This window comes from Theropithecus gelada, chromosome 2, assembly GCF_003255815.1.
Source record: "Theropithecus gelada isolate Dixy chromosome 2, Tgel_1.0, whole genome shotgun sequence".
In the NCBI taxonomy this organism is placed as follows: domain Eukaryota; kingdom Metazoa; phylum Chordata; class Mammalia; order Primates; family Cercopithecidae; genus Theropithecus; species Theropithecus gelada.
In genome coordinates this window covers 114,562,467-114,583,184 of record NC_037669.1, presented here as the reverse complement: position 1 = coordinate 114,583,184, position 20,718 = coordinate 114,562,467, and the positions used below count along the sequence as shown (strand labels likewise).

Below are 20,718 nucleotides of genomic sequence, written 5' to 3'. Positions count from 1 at the left end.
TATAGTTTTTGACGCATCACTTATTATGAGGCTTAATAAATTAGTTTCTGTATAATTAACTCTCAAATCAAGAAAATGTACCCAGTTTTGCCGATGAGAAGTCTAAATAGTGCTATCCTTTCCTTAAAATTGACCAGGACTCTACTTTTCTTCATTCGTAGTTTCAGGAATGCCTATTTTTTTCAAAAATGATATTTTTCAATTAATTAAGGCTCTTGAAAAGAGTTGAGAATTAACGACAATACCTCTATGGAATAATATATTTTTATCGTTAAATATTTTTATAGATAAAGCTTTTTATTGATGAATCTTTAAGATTAGATATTTTGCAGGAACACTTCAAAACAGTAGTATTTATTGGTAAAATTAAAATGTGAGACATGGTTTGTCTTCTAGATAGAAAAGAGTACTCAAAAAATAACTTAGACTACATTAAAATTAAAGACACTTGTTTATCAAAAGATGTCATTAATATATGAAAAATGAAGCCAAAGAGTAGGAAAAAATTGCATGTAATAAGAATACACAGCAAAGCACTTGTACTTGAGTACAAGAAGGATTCCTCCAAGTCAATAAGAGAAAGGATGACACAATAAAAATAAGTGACAGAAAATTTGAAAAAGCACTTCTTAAAAGAGGGCATATAAATGAGTAGTAAACTTAAGAAAATATACTTAGCAGCTGTGAGGAAGATAAAAATTGAAAACACAATATCATACATAAATACCAGAAAGACAGACAATTTCAAATCCTGGTAAGTTGACAGAACACATACAATGCCGGTGGGAATATACATTAGTACAAGATTGGAGAAGTGATTTTCAGTTTCCAGTAAAGCATACCAAATGATTCAGCAATTATACTCCTAGGTGTATACGGGTAAAATAAATGTATTCATATATGCATAAAGAATTCAAGATTGTCCTTCATGATACTCCAAAATTTCTGGCAACTCAAATGCACTTCAAGAGTATAATGGGTAAACCTTGTTTCATTTCAATAATGAAATATTATACAGTTACGAGTATGAAAAAAGCTATTGCTACACCTAAAATATGGATGAACTTTACAAACATATTGCGTGAAAGAATCCAGGCACAAAAAAGAATCTACTATATATGTATGTGTACTGTTAATGTTCCGTATTTTGATCTGGTGCTGGTTACATGAGAGTGTTTGCATTGTTACAACTAATGGAGCTTAGGATTTAGATACTTCTCTGCAATAAATTTACAATTCAATAAAAATTCAGTGTAAAAATAAAAGCAAATGGAAAGAAGGAAACATTTCCTGCAACAAAAATGCAGTAGCAATGGTTTTACAAGGAGAATAATAAGTGTAGTAAAAAAATTATTTTAGGATAGATGTTAAGAAATATTGGCATTATTCACAATAATAAAGTCAATCCCACTCTTGGCAGGGGCACAAATTTATTTTTAAGTATTATTTAGTGTGACGGGCAGTAAAGAGGCAGAATATCTTCATGGAAGGTCATACCTCAGGAGCCAAGCATATCTAAGACAGAATTCTAATTCTAAACTCACTATATTATTTTCAACAAAGAAACATTTAGACATGAATGAATTAAGAACAATAATATCTACCCCAAAGACTGTGGTGAGGATGACAGATGATACAAGAAAAATTTAGCTTTCAATGACTGTCACATAGTATGTTCTCAATGTATGACAGCTTAAATATAGACACCTTAGACATATCATCTTACATGTATTCAAATCAAAATCCATGATCAAAAACAAAAATATACAAGTGGTTCTATAGGAGCAGGTAGTTTTTTAAAAAAATAAAGAAATGATGGATGGTTTATCATTAAACTATAATATCAAATGAAAACATTTTTTGTAGTTGTCAGAAAATTTTGGCTACCTAGGTATCAGTGAATTATGAGAAAAAGTGTTATAAATAACAATACAAAAAGTCATTTTACTTATTTATCTAGTTTACCATGAATATAAACTATTTTCTTACAGATTTCAAACCACTACAGAAAAATATATTACTAAAATAACTACTAAAATATCATTGAATCAATTTTATTGCATCTTGCAATGTTAACCATTTCATATAAACACATTTTTCAAACCAAGCACTAAAAAGCTACTTATTTTATTCACATTGAGGGAGAGGTAGTGATTTATTGTGGACACATGCAATATGTTATGAATGCATTTCTGAAAATTCATGTGTAGTGTAACTCCATGCAAAGCAAAGCAAAGTGTTTTTTTTCTTTTCTTTTTTTGTTTGCTTTTTATTTTGCCAATGAGAAACTAGAGTTAATGTTATCATTCATTCACATGGACAATGGTAAGAGGTTTTGATTTCTCCGTTTCTTGTTGATTAACTGGTTACTATCAAATGCCCAAGGACAATTCTCATTAGAGCCAAACCTTTTCACATGAGAGTAACTAGTTTTCATTTAAAATAAAATTAGTGACATTTGTAAATATAGATTAAAATATAACCATATGTAAACTAATAAGAGACATTAAACCAGAAAATAGAAAAACTGGCACCTAGAAAGAAAACATAGATGGAAATTTTAAAATTGAGATTGTATTGTTTGTTAAATCATTAGGATAACTACCACTATATATTCAGACCAACTAAGATCAGAAAAAAGAACATGTGAAATGCTGAGAGGAATCTCTCTTACACTTAAATGTGTTTCAAGGAGAGAGAGAAAAAAAATAAGCTAAGCTTCTAAAATGAAATTACAAGACATGGGATTAGCAATTTATTAAAATTTACACCCTTGATTTTACTCTGAGGAAAAAAAAAAAAAACAGTAGTTTTTTAAACAAGGGCATGAGACAGATTTCAGATTGAGATTTATACTACCATTCTGTTCTCACTGAAAAGTATTGATAGACAAAAATTAGATTAAAATTTAAGGCTTTTCCATTTAATCTGGGCAAAAATACAATGTTTATTATCTGAAATAAAATTGATCAGTTTATTTTTATTTATAATATAAAGCATTTTCCAAAAATCTACTCTTTTGAGTGTTCAGAATAATACAGGAATTTTTCTCTATGCCTAGGAATTATGGCAAAGCAAAGCAAAAGTTTAATTCTGCTGAACTAAAGAGGAAACTGATTTTTTAATGTATAAAAATACCTAATTTTTTCAAGTTTTATATTTTTGTTACTTTGCAATGGTAGTTTTACTTTTTCTAATTTTTTTTTTAAACTAGCCTTCTTTTATCAAGGTAAAACTATTCAAAGAAGTACAACAGATTTTTTTAACATCAGAAAAACAAATTCATATGATACACTCAAAACATTCAAAAATTACAATCCAGAAAGAAGTAGTCTCCCTGAAATAGAAAAAAAAATGCCTTTGTTTTTGTCATCTTCACTCCTTATATATAATATGTATTTCATATTATTTACATAAAATATAATCACAGACTGACAGATGATTATTATTAGTTTGCCTCCCAGAGTTCATCAAGTGCATTTACTCAGTCTTCTTAGTACGTTTCTTTTTAACATTATCTGAGGCATCATCTATAAGACTTGAGGCCAGTGAACCAGAGTCATTGAAAGGTAATTTTGTTTTGCTTTTCTTTTCACGTGAAAACTGTTGGTGCCAGCCAAACAGTATCCAACTCAATGTATCCTTAAAAGAAACAAATGCTATGCTAGAAGTCTCTGTAATCATTATGGCTATCTTTGTGGCCACAATAAAGATGTTTTAAAGGAACATCAGATTATGCTTTGATATGGCCAGATGCTTGGTGTGCTGGAATATGAGAATATCTGACCCTAGCATTGTTATCTAGGAAGGGTAAGACATCTTCAACCATTCGTTCCCTTCTGTTTCCTTTTACCAACTACTCAAAATTTGTGATAATGGTAGCATCTGCACCTTATGCCCATCCAATAGCTATCATGAAAATCCAGCCTCACTTTTCTTATTATCTATTAACCTGTTTGACTTTGCTATTTTCCAAATTCCAATCACGTTCTTCATTCTCTCAGCCAGGAGTTCAACAGGTAGAAATGAATAACCTTGGGCAAAAAAAATATAATATGCCAGATGGAAGATGTCAGTAATATGTTAGTGTTGTTCGTAAGAAATCTCAGTGGATGCTCTGTAAGCAGTACACAGACTAAAATTCCCCCACCAAAGCAGTGGAGCATAGCAGTAAACCAGCTGGAAATAGGATTCTTCCATGCCACTGCCACTGCCACTGCCACTGCTAGCTTATGCTTTAGTGTCATAACTGACACTAGATAGTGGGTGATGTCAAAAACGGGGACTGAGATGTGTGGCAGAAGGTCAGAGCCAGGTCATCTCATGACGATGACCCAGAATGGTGGTGCCCCAAGCAGTGGTGACGGGTTCTTCTCATGCAGAATAAAGCAAGTTTTTCAATAAGAAAATAAAATAAGTATGTTAAGAGGTGTCACTAATGATGGTAGGGAGGATATCTCATATTCCCATAGTCTAAAATGACTTAAAACTTATGGAATACAATAAATGTTAAAAGTAAGTGGTTGTAAAATCTCAAAATTTTAAATACTAAGAAATTAAAAAGAAAAAATGAACAGAGTAGCAATTATGTCAACAATGACAGGTCTGCTTTCTTAGTGGAAAAGTGGCTATGAGCGATAGGTAAATACATGAATGTGCCTCTGTTTCAATACAATTTTATATTCAAAAACAGGAGATGAAATATATTAGGCCCACGGACCATAGTTTACTGACTCCTGCCCTACAGCATTATGGTCACCCGGCTGAAGCTGAACAGCTGCCATTTTTGGGTATTGGTAAATTGGAAGGAAGGATAGAAAATGAAAAAGAAGATATTGCCCACTATCTTAAGGATGATTACCAAAGGTAGCATATGTTACTTCCACACATATTTCATTGGTAAGAATTTCGTCATCTCTAACTGTAATGAAAGGTAGGAAATATAAAGGTCTTGGGCAGATTTGTGCCTGCCACAATTATATTGATGTTTAAAGAAAGGACAGAATGAATTTTGGTGGAACTATAACAGCATTTTCCACTAGAGGAAAGCCTGATTTTCTGCACTATGTCTAAGTTCCAGCATGACAGTTGTGTGCTTTACTTAATGTAATATTGTACCCAACTTAACCTCTTGTTTCCTTGATATCCTCTTCCCTAAACTGGGGATGATACTGGAACCTATCTCATAGATTTATGGCAAACAATAAATGTTAGCACATTTAAGTGCTTTGAGTGCTTTAAGACAATACCTCAAAATTGCTTTGATATCTTTAGAGGTAATATTAATTCCATTTAATAGATTAATAAATTGAGGCTCAAATATTTCAGTGCCTTAAGATAATATAGTTAAAAGGTAGAAAATCAGAAATTAAACCAGGCTTTATTAATTTCATGCTTTCACTATACCACACACTGAGCACTGAACACAGAAAACGATGCCACTCAAACAAAAATGTGTGCAGAGATGCCAAATGGAATACTTAACAGGCAGAAGATATTGCACTATATTTGCATGTTGATTGGATTGATCAGCTAGGAAGACAACTTTTGGTGATAGAAAGACAGGGAGAGGGTAATTGCAGAGGCAAAATCTTGCATAGACAAGGTGGGTTAGGGTTTAGTACATAAGTAGAAGGCTTGACGATAGTTAGGAGAACAAATTTCCAAAGTAACAATCACATGGCATCTATGACTTCTTTCAGCAATGTTTTGTAGTTCTTTTTATAGAGATCTTTCACTTCTTTAGTTAGATGCTTTTGTAATTATTTTTGTGGCTATTTTAAATGAGATTGTGTTCTTGACTTAGCTGTCAGCTTGAACATTATTGAGGTATAGTATAGAAATGCTACTGATTTTTTTTTTTTTTTTTTTTTTTTTTTGAGATGTAGTCTCACTCTGTCACCTAGGCTGAAATGCAGTGGCATAATCTCAGCTCACTACAACCTCCACCTCCAGGGTTCAAGCGATTGTTTTGCCTCAGCCTCCTGAGTAGCTGGGACTATAGGCGTGAGCCACCACACCTAGCTAATTTTTGTATTTTTAGTAGAGACAGGGTTTCATTATATTGGCCAGGCTGGTCTCAGACTCTTGACTCATGATCCACTCCCCTCAGCTTCTCAAAGTTCTGGGATTACAGATGTGAGCCACGCACCCAGCCACTGAGTTTTATATGTTAACTGTACTCAGAATGTTTACCAAATTCAAGCCCCTAATGGAATCTTTAGGGTTTTCTAAATAGAGAATCATACCATCAGTGAAGAAAGTTTTACTTCTTTTCCTATTTGGATACCTTTTATTTTGTAGTCTTGACTGATTGCTCTGGCCAGGACTTCCAGTACTACATTGAACAGGAGTGGTAAAAGTGGGCATTCTTGTCTTATGCCAGTTCTCAAGGGGAATTAATTGTTCGAGATTTTGCCTATTCAATATGATATTGCCTGTGGGTTTGTCATAAATTGCTCTTTTAAGTCTGAACTATGTTCCTTTGATACCTAGTTTGTTAAAGGGTTTTTATCCTGAAAGGTTTTTAGATTTTACTGAAAGCTTTTTCCACATCTCAGAGAAATGGAAAAACATTCCATGCTTATGAATTGAAGAATAAATACCATTAAAATAGCCATAATGATGAAACAGAGAGAGAGTATTCATATTTTTATAGGAATAGAATTGAATCTGTAGATAGCAGTTGGAAAGCAATCTACAAATTTAATGTTATTCTTATCAAACTGTGTACATCATATTTTCATAGAATTAGAAAACACTATTCTAAAATTTATATGGAACCAGAAAACAAATAACATTAAAAAGTGTGCAAAATATATGAACAGACACTTCTCAAAAGAAGACATACAAGCAGCAACCCAAAATGACCCTGAACAGCCAAAGCAATCCTAGGCAAAATGAGCACAATCAGAGACATCACATTACCTGACTTCAAACTATACTATAAAGCTACTGTAACCAAAACAGTATAATACTGGTACAAAAACACACACACATAACAATGGAGCAGAAATTAATCTTCACCCAAAGCCATCTCACCTTTGACAATGTTGACAAAAATAGGCAATAGGAAAAGGACTCCATATTCAATAAATGGTTCTGGGTTAGCTGGCTAGTCATATGCAAAATAATGAAACTGAACACTTACTTTTCACAATATACAAAAATTAACTCAAGATTGATTAAAGATTTGAATGTAAGACCTCAAATTATATGAATCCCAGAAGAAAACCTAGGAAACTCCACTCTGGATATTGGCTTTGGAAATAAATTTATGGCTAAGTCCTTAAAAGCAATTGTAACAACAACCACCAAAAGACAAGTGAGACCTAATTACACTAAAGAGCTTCTGCACAACAAAAGAAACTATCAACACGTTAAACAGGCAATCTACAGAATGAGAGAAAATATTTGCAAACTGTGTATCTGACAAAGATCTGATATCCAGAATAGTTTAAGGAACTTAAACTATTCAACAGCAAAAAACAAATAACATCATTAAAAAGTGGGCAAAAGATAGAACAAACCCTTCTCAAAAGAAGACATGGGTGCAGTGGCTCACACCTGTAATCCCAGTACTTTGGGAGGCCAAGGCAGGCAAATCACCTGAGGCTGGGAGTTCGAAACCAGCCTTACTAACATGGAGAAACCCCATCTCTACTAAAAATACAAAGTTAGCCAGGCGTGGTGGCGCATGCCCGTAATCCCAGCCACTTGGGAGGCTGAGGCAGGAGAATCACTTGAATCAGGGAGACAGAGGTTGTGTTGAGCCAAGATGATAACATTGCACTCCAACCTGGGTAACAAGAGCAAAATTCTGTCTCAAAAATTAAAAAAATAAAATAAATAAAATACAAGCAGCCAAAAAACATATGAAAAAGTACTGAACATCACTAATCACCAGAGAAATGGAAATCACAACCACAATGAGATACCATTTCATATCAGTGAGAATAGCTAATATTAAAAAGTTAAAAAATAATAGATGGTGGTGAGGCTGCAGAGAAAAAGGGAGTGCTTATAAGAATGTGAATTAATGAATTAAGAACAATAATATCTACCCCAAAGACTGTGGTGTGGATGACAGATGATATACGAAAAATTTAACTTTCAATGCCTGTCACATAGTATGTTCTCAATGTATGACAGCTTAAATATAGATACCTTACACATATCATCTTACATGTATTCAAATCAAAATCCATGATCAAAACCAAAAATATACAAATGGTTCTACAGGAGCATGTATGATATGTGCCTGTAGTCCTAACTGCTTGGGAGGCTGAGGCAGGAGGATTGCTTGCGTCCTAGATTTCAAGGCTGCAGTGAGCTATGATTGCCCAACCTGGGCAACAGAGTAAGACCTCCATCTCTAATTTTTTTTTTTAAACAACTTAAAACAGAACTACCATTCAACCCTGCAATCCCATTACTGGGTGACAGCAAGACTCCATCTCAATTTAAAAAAAAAAGAAAAAAAGAGAAACCAGGATGTGGTCAAAAAACTATTGGATATCGAAATAAACAATAATTGTAACAAGAGTAGCATTAAGAGAATAAAGTAAATAAGGTACTTAAATGCTGAGGGAATTAGAAGCAGTGATCAGGGAATTTGTAGACGTCTGCAATGAGGAAGCCTTGCAACCACAAACTGATGGCAAAAGCTACAGTTCTAATTGTGTCCTTTGGAATTGCTTTTTTTAAAATTTCTCAGTGAATACAAATAATTTAATATGGATAACAACAATTTTCATAATTTAAAACAATAGGCAAGAAGCTCTTTAGAGTTCAGGATTTCCTGTAGTTTAACAAAAGTTACAATAAGAGTAATTAAATCTATCTAATGAAAGAAGATACATCTGAAATTAAGGTAACCGGTTTATCTTCCTTTAAGAAACATTTTGACAATTACAATTAAATTCCTTAAAAATTGTATTGGTCTTAACTAAATTTTAGTCACTATAAAATAAGCATACTATCCCTGCCGTTGCATAGAAATGAAAACAAAAGACTATCTGCAAGGAAGTAAGATTATTTGTAAACATACTGGCAATTAGACCTTGCATCTCCAAACACCAGTTCTTTGTCCCCACAGCTAAGAAATCTGCAACATTTAATGGTTGTGGAGATTAGTGCAAATTCAGTCGGCAAAAATACATAAACATGATGCAGCATTATACAAAGAATGAAAGTGATTGTCAGCAAAATCATACAGGATTTGGAAAACATTAAGCTATCACTTGGGGAAAATGGATTCTGATTTATAATTCCTATGTTTAGTGTTTCAACACATTTAGACTCTGTTTGTATATCACTAAGACATTAGGTGATTTAATTGACCAAGCAGCTGGTTTGAGTAAATTTTGAACTGAATTGACTGAGTTTCTAAATTTTCTTAGTCACAGACTTCACAAAACCATAAATGGAAAAAGGATTATTTCTATCTCTACGGATTTAAGCAGCAGAAAGCTTTATGAAATCATGTTAATATAATAAAGCAAGCAGAAGAGGCAAATCTAAGGCTTCTTGACATTTTTTGTGTCATGCAAAGACAGAAAAATAAGAATAGAACCTGGAAGCTTCAGGTCATGAGCACAGTAAATCCTAGTTGACATAATTGAAACAGAATGGGATTTATTACCCCAGCCATGTAAATTGGTGAAAGGTCATGGTCAAACATGGATCAAGTAGAGTTAAAGGATATCAAGGATCTGGCTTTGCTGTTCCATTACATACCATGAAGCAGAAGTGTAATGCATTATTGAAAGTAAATATTATTTTATCAAGCTGGAAAGACTTTAGGACAAGAGCTTTTGGAGTCCATCCTTTCAAATTGTGGCTTTTTCAGGCTCCTTGACATTCTTGATAGTGTTAGCCTCTTTCATAGATTGCTTCTCTTAATAAAGAGTAGAGTAGCAATTCAAAGAAAAGTGATTAAACTCTGCTTTTAACTTAAATATTTTAAACAGTTTTATTGATGCATAAACCATATATCACATGGTTCATCTATTTAAAGTGTATAGTTGAATGATTTTTAGTATATACACAGAGTTGTGTAATAATCATAACAAATTAATTTCAAAATATTTGTCACCCCCAAAATAAACCAGGTACCCATTAGCAGTCTCTCACTATTCCTCCCTATCCTCCACCCTAGATAACTGCTAATCTACATCCTTTCTCTATAAGTTTGTATATTCTGGCCATTTCATAGAAATTCAATCATACAATATGTGATTTTTTTGTGTCAGGTTTCTTTAATATAGAATGATGTTTTCAAGGTTTATTCATGTTTTAGCATATACTAAAACTTCATTCTGTTTTTTATTTTGTTTTGTTTTGCTTTGGTTCTGTTTTTTTCCTTAACCATATTTTGTTGTATAGAGATTCCACACTTTATTCATTCTTTCATCAGTTCCTAGATATCTTACTGTTTTCCATTGTTGCCTAACATGAACAATGCTGCTATAAACATTTATCTAAAAGTTTTTGTTTGGAAATATGTTTTCATTTCACTTGAGTGTATATACTTAGCATTGGAATTTCTTTGTCCTGTGGTATCTTAGTTCACTAGGGGTGCTGTAACAAAATATCATTCACGGAGTAGTTTATAAACAAGAGAAATTTATTTATCACAGTTCAGGAGTCTAGGAAGTCCAATATCAAGGTGCTGGCACATTAGGTATCTGGTGAAGGTCTGTTTCCTGTTTCATAGACAGTGATTTTCAATGATTCCTCACATGGTGAAAGGAGCAACAACCCTGGGGCTTCTTTTACAAGGTCACTAATCCCATTCATGAGTACTGAGCCCTCATGACCAGCCAAAATCCCCTCCTCAACCCCTGCTAATGCCATCACAGTGGTTATTAGATTTCAACACATGCATTTTGAAGGACATTAACATTCAGAACATTGCATATGATAACTCTATGTTTAACATTTAGAAGAATTGCAACAAGGTTTTTCAAATTGTTGCAACATTGAGTATTCTCCCAGTTAACATATGAGGTTCAGATATCACTACATGTTTGCCAATACTTATAATTATATAATATATTGCTTATAGGTACACTAAAAACTGTAAAGTGGATTTCATTGTCATCTTGACTGAATTTCTCTAACAGGAGATAATGTTGATCATCTTCTCATGTGCTTATTGACCATTTATATATTTTGTTTGAAGAAATGTCTGTTCAATTTCTTTGCCCATTTCTTAATTGGATTATTTGTCTTTTTATTGTGGAGTTGTAAGAATTTGTTATATATTCTGGATACTACAATTATAGTCACAGTTATGTGCCACATAATGACTTTTTGGTCAACAATGGGTTGTACATATAATGGTGGTCCTGTAAGACTATAATGGAACTGAAAAATTCCTATCACCTAGTGACATAGCAACCATTGTAACATCATAGATTGATGATTGTTCACCAGTTTGTGGTGATGCTGTTCACTGCCAATTATATAAAACAGGAGTCCCCAAGCCCTGGGTTGCAGACTGGTATAGATTCGTGGCCTACTAGAAACTGGGCTGCACAACAGGAGGTGAGCAATGGGATGAGCGTTACCACCTGAGCTCCCATTTTCCCATCTGATGATCAGCAGTGGCATTCATTGAAGCATGAACGCTATTGTGAACTGTGCATATGAGGCATCTGGGTTGTGCACTCCTTATGAGAATGTAACTAATACCTGATGATCTGAGGTGGAAGAGCTTCATCCTGAAATCATCCACACCCCAATCCTCACCTCCGCCTCCACCCATGGAAAAATTTTCTTCAACTAAATTGGTCCCTGGTGCCAAAAAGTCTGGGGACTTTTGGTATAAATATAGAGCACATAAAATTATATATAGTGCACAATGCTTGATAGTGATAACAAATGACTGTGTTACTGGTTTATGCATTTACTATACCATACTTTTTATCATTATTTTAGAGAGTATTTCTTCTATTTATTAAAAAAAGAAGTTTACTGTAAAAGAACTCCAGGAGTATCCTTCAAGAGGTATCCCAGAAGAAGGCATTATCATCATAGAATATGGCAACTTCATGTGTGTTGTTGGCCTGTATACCTTCCAGTGGGACAAGATCTAAAGGTGAAAGACACTGATATTGATCATCTTGACCTTGTGTAGGCCTAAGCTAAAGTGTGTGTTAATGTCTTACTTTCTAACAGAATTGTTTAAATATAAGAATAAATAAATAATTAAAAAATAAAAATATATAAAATAAAGATACAAGGAAGAAAATTGTTTCATACAGCTATACAATATATTTGCATTTTAAGACAAGTGTTATTACAAGAGTCAAAAAGTTTTAAAAATTAAAAATTTTATGATATAAAAAATTATAGTAACCTCAGGTTAATCTATTATTGAAGAAATAAAACAGTTTAATAAACTTAGTATAGCTTGTGTAGAGTGCTTATCAAATCTACAGTAATATATATGAATGTCCTAGGTCTTCCTATTCACTCCCCACTCACTGACTCACTAGAGCAATTTCCAGTCCAGTAACCTCCATTCATGGTAAGTGTCCTACACCAGTGAATCATTTTTTAATGTTTTCTTATTTTTACTATGCCATTTTTGCATTTAGATATGTTTAGTTACATATATACTTATCATTGTGTTACAGTTGCCTACAGTATTCAGCACAGTAGCATGCTGTACAGGTTTGTAGCCTAGGAGCAATAGGCTACACCATATAGCCTGTGTGTAGTCAGCTATACCATCAAAGTTTGTGTAAGTATATTCTATTGTGTTTTCACGACAAAGTCACCTAGTAACACATTTCTCAGACTGTATTCTCCTCATTAAATGAAGCAAAACTGTACTTGATTTTAAAAATATTTTATCCCATTCTGTGAGTTGTTTTTACATTTTTTACAGTGTTCTTTAAATTACAAATGTTTTAATTTTAATTTTGATGAAGTTCAATTTATCTATTTATTCTTTTGCTGCTTATACTTTCTGTGTCATATCTAACTAATTATTGCCTGATTCAAAGTCCCAATAATTCACTCTTGTGTTTCCATCTAAGAATTGTATACTTTAGTGTAAGCTAATACACTTAGGTTTCGGATCCATTTGGAGTGAGTTTTTACACATGAAGTGAGGTAGAAACCTGATATTGTTTGGTTGTGTCCCTACCCAAATCTCATCTTGAATTGCATTTCAAATTTTTTTTTTTTTTTTTTTTTTTTTTTTTTTTTTTTTTTTTTTTTTTTGAGACGGAGTCTCGCGCTGTGTCACCCAGGCTGGAGTGCAGTGGCGCGATCTCGGCTCACTGCAAGCTCCGCCTCCCGGGTTTACGCCATTCTCCTGCCTCAGCCTCCGAGTAGCTGGGACTACAGGCGCCCGCCACCACGCCCGGCTAGTTTTTTGTATTTTTAGTAGAGACGGGGTTTCACCATGTTAGTCAGGATGGTCTCGATCTCCTGACCTCGTGATCCACCCGCCTCGGCCTCCCAAAGTGCTGGGATTACAGGGTTGAGCCACCGCGCCCGGCCTGCATTTCAAATTTTAATCCCCATGTGTCGAGGGAGGAACCTGGTGGGAAGTGTTTGGATCATGAGGGAAGTTTTCACGTGTTCTTCTCATGATAGCGAGTGAGTTCTCACAAGATCTGGTTGTCTGATTAAGTGTCTGGTGCTTCCCTGTTCTCTCTCTCTCTCCAGCTGCCTTTCAGATGTGCCTTGCTTCCCCTTTGCCTTCTGCTATGATTGTAAGTTACCTGAGGCATCCCCAGCCATGTGGACCTGTGAGTCAATTAAACTTTCTTTCTTTATAAATTACCCAGTCTCAGGTTGTCTCTTTACAGCAGTGCAGGAATGGACTAATGCAAAATCTAAGTTTAAAATTCTGCACATGAATTTCCAATTGTCTCAGCACAATTTGTTGAAAAGCCTATTTAATTGTTTTATGAACATTTTTTATTGAAAAACAATTCATCATAATATGGATTTTTATAATAGTATGAAATAGACTCTCAATTCTATGTCATTGATCTGTAGATCTTTGAAATAAGAAAGTGTGAGTTCTTCAAATTTGTTCATATTCAAAATTCTTTTGGCTATTCTGGGATTTTGATTTTTCCATATGAATTTTAGGATCAGCTGATTAATTCCCTTATGTCAGTCATATAACAATTTGATAAGATTTCCAATGAATTTATAGATTAATTTGGAAACTATTATCATCTTAACAAAATTAAGTGCTTCCATCTATGATCATGTGATGTCTTTCCATTTGTTTAGGTGTTGTTTAATCTCTTTCAACAATGTTTTACAGTTTTCAGTGTACAAGTTTTACACTTCTTTGTTAAATTTATTCTTAGGTATTTTATTCTATTTTATGCAAATAAAACAGAATTGTTTTCTTAATTTCATTTTCAAATTCTTTATTGTTGGTATATAAAATTATAACTAATTGTTTAGATATTTGCTTTGAGGCAGTAAGCTTTCTGAACATATTTATTATTTCTAATATTTTTTAGTGAGTTGATTAGTATTTTCTATGTACATCATTATGCCATCTGTAAAGAGAGATCATTTTACTTCCTCATTTCCAATCTGATGGCTTTTATTTACTTTTCTTGCTTAATTGCGAGGCTGGAAGCTCTAACACAATGTTGAATACAATGGCAAGAACAGAAATCACTATCTTCTTTCAAATCTTAGGTGGAAACATCCAATCTTTTTTTTTTTTTTTGTAAATGGCCTTTATTAGATAGAGAAATTTACCTCTCTTCTAGTTTAATGGGTCCTTTTTTTGTTTTTTGATTATAAAAAGTGTTAGAATCTGTCAATGCTTTTTGTGTATCTGTCTGTACAATCATATTGTTTTTGTTCCTTACTTTGTTTATATAGTGTACAACATTGATTAGGGTTTGGATGTTAAATTAATCCTGCATTCCTGGGATAAATTCAATTTGATCATTATATATGATTCTATTTAATGTGTAGTTTCGGTTGTGAAGGAGTTAAGAACATGCCATTCAAAATACACTACTTTGTGAGATGACTATTTTGAGTTAAAGGCAGCTTGGAAAACAGCAGGTACAAGAAAATTACTCTGACCTTTCTTCAGTGTCTTAACCACAAAATATGGAATTTTCATGTGAAAGATGACTTTCCTATACTAGAAGGAATGTAGCATTTTTATCGTCAAGGACAGAAAGTTAAGACTGACAGAATTCTATACAGACCTTGTTAAAATAAGTCTTACCTTCATTTAGCCTACATAATTTAGTTATGTTCTCAAAACTTAGTACTCTCTCCAATTCATTATGTATGTGTTCAACTCTGTGTCTTCAGTCTTCATTTCTTTATGTAAGTTTCCATGCCACATAAAATTTATGCTAAATAAATTTGTATGTTTTTCTTCTGTTTATCTGTCTCATGGTAATTTAATTCTCAAGCCCAGCTGAAAAAACCCCGAAAGGGTAGAGATGAATTTTCATTTTCCTAATTCTATGTATATACCATTTTAATGGAAGAAGACATGAAACCTAGAGCTTCTATTCCAAGGACCAACGATCCAAGAAATGTTAAAAATGTTTCCCTCTCGGCTACAAACATGAAGTAAGGATACCTTAGAAGTTGAAAATAAGTAGAGTCAGGGGAAGGTTAGATAGGCCTGAAGAGATTAGTAGAGAAGATAGATAGAAAAAAAGAAGAAGACCTAAATAAACTGTTTTAAGAGAGAAACCAAATAGGTTTAGTTTTATTAAGTAAATCACGCGTAATTACTGATATTTGACCCTTTGACCTACAAAAACAATAATTTCATTTAGTACAACCTATACATTCCTGCCAAAGTTCTGAAAAAAAGGATCAATCCCTTTTATAACTTATTAGTAAATAAAGATAGAACAAATGAAATTGCCTAAGAGTGATACAATATTATATCCTTTTACCCACAATTATTTTTTAACCCTGAGGATAATAATCAATATAACCTAACTTAAAAATATTAAGTTTTTTTTAAAGCACATTTCATTCTAAAGTTTTATTTCAAATGACATTTTTGTTTTTTCATTTCTTTGAATGAAAATTTTTGAATTTCCTCAAATTTTTATAATCACAATAATCCTTTGTTCTGATTACTATTATCATTAGGATTATCATTTTTAGCAGTTCAAGTAGTCATCATCATTTTTCTCATCACTGCCAGTGTCATCATGGTCACAATAGTAGTATTTTCCCTTTTGCAAGGAAGGCATCCAATAGGTATAACAGTAAAACAGGGAGATTAATCTTGACTATGCTTGCTAAGTTGTTATATGCACTTTATGCTATGACTTTAACCTCTCAGTTGCTTTGCTTCTTTAACTACAAAGTGTGGATTGTGGCAGTTTTACAAGGTTAACAGAAAGGTTAATGTCTGCAACTTTTAAAACTTCTTTAGTTAGAAGCTCAGAGAAGGAAAAGTATTAATCTACATTGTTTAGTACCTTCTGTCACAAGGCTAAGCTGTGAATATAGACTATGATTAAAACATATCATTTTTCTCTTTATTTGTCAATTGCCCTCTTATTGAATAAATAAATTGAATACCAAAGTAGGCATTTACTTAAAAGTTCCATCAGATTCAGTCTCTTTCTCCTGACTGTTCCAATTTTGTTTGTTAAAAAAATGCATTTTTAGTAGGTCTGGACTGCAAAACACTGAATAAAATTACCATGAAAAATAAGTACTCTCTGCATTAGATTGATGAAGTAATTGAATGATTACAGTGAGCTTAAAATATCTTCTGATGAGCATATACTTATGGTAATCATAAAAACAAAATTTGAAAAAGAAATTTGCAGCTGAACATAAATTTTAATTTAAAAAAAATTAGAAATGTAACAAACAGTTATTTCTGCCACTAGGATAGAGCAGGTGACACCTTGAGTTACTCTGTAGGTAACTTAAAAAGAATGTTTAACTGAACCCAAGCCAGTTTCATTTTACAACATTTTCTGGAGTAGGGAGTTGAAAGTATCTTTGGTTCTTTCATGATTCTGAAGCGTTTTCAAAAGGAGTTGTGAATCTCCTCAGGTTTTAAACCAGATTTTTCTTTCCATAAAATGGAAACTTGTAAAGTTCACTTCAATATTTATTTTTTGCCTAAATGTCCACCTACTTGAGAATGTTTAAAGGCATTATGATATGTTCATCTAATAAAACATAAGTATTAAAAATCACATTTTTATGAAAGCATGTAAAGTTTCGATAGAAAGTGTAATTATAGAATAGGAAGAGAATAATTCAAATTCTTTATTAGGTTATATATATTGAAATATGTATCTATCTGTAATCAGAAAACATACAATGATCTGTTAATTGTGTTTATCATCTGGTAGTATAAATGGAGGTTGTTTAATTTCTACATTTTATTTGCCATATTTTATACACTAAACATTTAAAATTATAACTACTAGTAATTGGTAAACTATATACAGATGTATATAATTTAAGAAATTACTAACATGTGAGTATAATAATCTACACTAAAGTCCTGTAGAATTCGACCAGATGGAAGGTGAAATGTTAATTCTAGTGAGAAAATCAGTAAGCATGGAAGGTAGAGTTCACTCCTTCTAGAATTGAGCAGCTGGGAGCTTCATGGGTTGGCACTATGGTCACTGTGACTGCATGGTGTGGCCATAATTAGCAGTTCTGGTCGAGACAAAGGTCATTAAGAAAATAAAATTATTTCGGAAAAATCAGCAATGGCATGAATGTGAAGGTTTCTGTGGAATGAGATGCTCCAGAGAGTTTAGGGAACAACTAACAAATTGAGGAAAAAAGGAATAACTTGTAAAATTGGGGTATCTCTCTTTATTCCATTTTAATGTTCTTTAGGAATGAAAGCAAAGGATTTGAGTGACTTTAATATGGCTTTGAAGACAGGCCTATGTTTTTGTAAACGCAACCCTGCTCTAAGACTGTAACACCCGGATGTGCAAGTTCCATGGGTGTGATGAAGAGATGGATGTAGATACACACATGCACAATTTTTTTTTTTTTTTTTTTTTTTTTTTTTTTTTGGAGACGAAGTCTCACTCTTTTGCCCGGGCTGAAGGGCAGTGGTGTGATCTTGACTCACTGAAACCTCCGCCTCCCGGGTTCAGGTGATTCTCCTTCCTCAGCCTCCCAAGTAGCTGGGATTACAGATGCACACCAGCATGCCCAGCCAATTTTTGCATTTTTAGTAGAGATAAGGTTTCATCATTTTGACCAGGCTGGTCTGGAACTCCAAACCTCAGGTGATCCACCTTCCTCAACCTCCCAAAGTGCTGGGATTATAGGCGTGAGCCACCATTCCTGGCCTATCCATGCACATTTCTCTATTCCACAATTAAAAAGTACGTTTTGAACACTTTGCATAGCAAAGAGATCTTACAAAGGTTTTTCCTAAGTCAAACAGTTCATTAAGTGTTTCATTTCAAGGCTACCTTTATCCCTGAAAACCACAGCCATTTCCTAATTCCCTACCACAGACTCCAAGTCCCTTTTTGGTCCTAATGAATGGCATCCCCCTCCACACTCTCTGGTAGGTGGGTAAACAACAGAGGATATCTCAGAAAAAGAGACTTGTAAGAGCACATTTCCAGCCCAAAGGAAGTATGATATATTTTGGTAGGAAAAAAACTAATCAGAGATTTTTAACACACAATTCTGGAAGAAGAAAATGGTATCCACGTATGTCTTGCAATAAAAATACATGTTCAGGCTGGGTGTGATGGCTCACGCCTGTAATTCAAGCACTTTGGGAGGCAAAGGTGGGTGGATCGCCTGAGGTCAAGATTTCCAGATCAACCTGACCAATATGGTGAAACCCCATCTCTACTAAACACACAAAAGTTAGCCGGTTGTGGTGGCATGTGCCTGTAGTCCCATGTACTCAAGAGGCTTAGGAAATTTAACAATATATAAGAGATGGTTGTCAAGGTTTTCAAGAACCACTAGGAGAACAAACATATAATCTTAAAAAAAAATGAGTATAATACAATATGTGCTTTTTTGCTGAATAAGGAGTGTGGGGTCGTGGGTGCTAGAGGATTCTGATGATCCTCCAAATTTGTGAAACAGGAATGTATGTGAAGAGCTAGCAAAGCATTTTGAACAAGAAACATCAGGTTCAAATATACATATTATACAGATGAATTACAGTAATCTGCAGAATAATCTGGAAAGAAATGAAATTTGGATCTTTCTCTTTAGTCTTAACATTTTAAACACTTGAACATCCTTCAATATTCATCAAACACAGTTGGCTTAAAAAAAAAAAAAAAAAAAAAAACCCTGTGGCTTTAATTTTCTTCTGCCAACTTTCGTGAGTCTTTTACTCTCACTAAGGCTTCAGAACTTCATTTATAAAATAAGATGGGTAATCTTAGCAATCACTAAAATATGTTTCAGGTTTCAAGTTCTCTGGAATAACAAAACTAAATGGTTATGTGAAGTACTAAAGGTATGTTTTCATAGGCTGTCTGCCTCTTCATTTAGGAGAAGAAAAAAATCATTTGCCATTTCTGTATAGACATAAACTAAACATATATTCAAAAATCTGAATGATTTATTTTGGTTTTCTCATTTTTTTCTGATCTGCAAGCAATATGAGATTGTATGCGTTGAATTGAGGGGAAAAGGAATAATACAAATTTTGAGACTACTCTTCAGTCTGAGGATGCTCAATACCTTAGTTGCCATAAAAGTTAATGAGGATGTCAAATTACTCTGAGGTTCAACCCCCAAAGGACATCCTCAGTTCTGTCAAAAAGCAAAAGCTATGCATGATAATAAGCATCTCTGAGGAAAATAAAACACTGATGACAGTATAAGATGCATGACTCAATTATGTGAAGAATAATGATAAGTCTTGCATCCTGTATACTTCCCTAATTGGATAACAGTGCAATCCTGTATACTACAAATAGTGTAGAGCACTCATTAAGAGGTAGAGAAAAACACAAGTGATCTTTTCTTAGTTATAACTCAAATGTGAGTTAGAAATAAGAGGCTAAGTCAAATACAAATTGCTTTACATATTTTTTTCATAAAGGTTTCTCTCATTTGGATAAGCTTCAGGAACCAAAATAAGTTTAATTGGTTCAATGTATCATGCTAAATTGTAAAAAGGAGTAAAACTAGGGGAACAAAAGGAATAAATATCTTTCTTAACCATAGAAGTCTATATGTAAGGTGGGACTGTGAAATGCAGGAGCAACAGTGATTTTTAACTTTTCTCCAGAAGCCTAGAATTCTATCTGTATATGAAATTTCTGGTAAAGCGGTCACCCAAATTTTCATTCATCTATGTTTTTCTACCTCACTTCATTTGCTGTCAACTCTTCTGACAATAATAGCCTTTCCAGTCGACAAAATGGTTGTTAAGAAGAATCACTTGCTCATGCGTTTTATGCCTATGAGAGAACAGGGGATACAAGAGAATTGGATAGTAAACCATCACTGTTTATACAACTTATGAAATTATCAAACATTGTCTGGAAATAAAAAAAAAATAGAAAGGAAAGGGAAGAAAAAGAAAAGAAAGAAAAGGAAATGAGAGAACAGGAAAGGAAGGGGCAAGGGAAGGAATTATGGCCCACTAAGGAGAGACAAAAACTGCTAGGTCTAGACACTTGGCCAAACGATAAATAATTAAAAGTTTTGAAGTAATTGTATTGATCATAAAACTAGATCTTCCTGAAAGAAATG

At 33.5% G+C, this 20,718-nt stretch overlaps 1 pseudogene; it reads right to left on the bottom strand.

Moving 5' to 3' along the window:
- Positions 1 to 3,480: 3,480 nt before the first annotated feature.
- Positions 3,481 to 20,718, bottom strand: part of LOC112619371 — a 32,953-nt pseudogene continuing 15,715 nt past the window's right edge.